Below are 1,433 nucleotides of genomic sequence, written 5' to 3'. Positions count from 1 at the left end.
CCCTCAGCACAGCTGTATTGCTATCCCTTATCAAAAATGCCACTACCCCTCCTCTCTTGCCTCCCTTTCTATCCTTCCTGTAGCATTTGTATCCTGGAACATTAAGCTACCAGTCCTGCCCATCCCTGAGCCATGTTTCCGTAATCGCTGTGATATCCCAGTCCCATGTCTCTAACCATGCCCTGAGTTCATCTGCCTTCCCCGTTAGGCCCCTTGCATTGAAATAAATGCAGTTTAATTTATTAGTCTTACCTTGTCCCTGCCTGCCCTGACTGTTTGACTCACTTCTGTTCTCAGCTGTACCCATCTCAGATCGATCTCTTTCCTCACTATCTCCCTGGGTCCCACCCCCCCACCTTACTAGTTTAAATCCTCCCAAGCAGTTCTAGCAACATTTCCCTACCAGTATATTAGTCCCCTTCCAATTTAGTTGCAATCTGTCCTTCTTGTACAGGTCACTCCGACCCCAAAAGACATTCCAATGATCCAAAAATGTGAATCCTTCTCCCATACACCAGCTGCTCAGCATGCATTCATCTGCTCTATCCTCCTATTCCTGCCCATCACTAGCTTGTAGCATCGGGAGTAATCCAGATAAAACTATTCTTGAGGACCTCCTTTTTAAATTTCTGCCTAACTCTGTAATCTCCCTTCAAAGTCTCAACCTTTTCCCTTCCAATGTTGTTGGTTCCAATGTGGACAATGACCTCTTGTTGGCCCCTCTCCTCCGTGAGAACATTCTGCACCCTCTCTGAGACATCCTTGATCCTGGCACCAGGGAAACAACACACCATTTGCTTTTTCTCTGCTGGCCACTGAAACGTCTGTCTGTACCTCGGACTACAGATTCCCCTAACACAATTAATCTCTTGGAACCTGACGTACCTCTCATTGCATTGGAGCCAGTCTCAATACCAGAAACTTGGCTGTTCGTGCTACGTTCCCCTGAGAATCCATCACCCCCAACATTTTCGAAAACAGCACACCTGTTTTAAATGTGTATATCCACAAAAGAGTCCTGCCCTAGGTGCCGACCTCTCTCACCCTTCCTGTTAACCCATCTATGTGACTGTATCTGAGACTTTCCCCCCTTCCTATAACTACCATCCATCACATTCCGTTGCTGTTGCAAATTCCTCATCGCTTCTATCTGTCTCTTCAACCAATCCATTCGATCTGATAAGATTCGCATCCAACAGCATTTATTTAGTTAAAGATCACACAACACCAGGTTATAGTCCAACAGGTTTAATTGGAAGCACACTAGCTTTCGGAGCGACGCTCCTTCATCAGGTGATAGTGGAGGGCTCGATCGTAACACAGAATTTATAGAAAAATTTACAGTGTGATGTAACTGAAATTATACATTGAAAAATTAATTTTCTGTTAAGCCTTTCATCTGTTAGAATACAGTAATAGTTTCACTTCTTTCA

Source organism: Chiloscyllium plagiosum, unplaced genomic scaffold (assembly GCF_004010195.1).
Source record: "Chiloscyllium plagiosum isolate BGI_BamShark_2017 unplaced genomic scaffold, ASM401019v2 scaf_54, whole genome shotgun sequence".
Taxonomy (NCBI): domain Eukaryota; kingdom Metazoa; phylum Chordata; class Chondrichthyes; order Orectolobiformes; family Hemiscylliidae; genus Chiloscyllium; species Chiloscyllium plagiosum.
Note: the sequence above shows the minus strand (reverse complement) of the source record.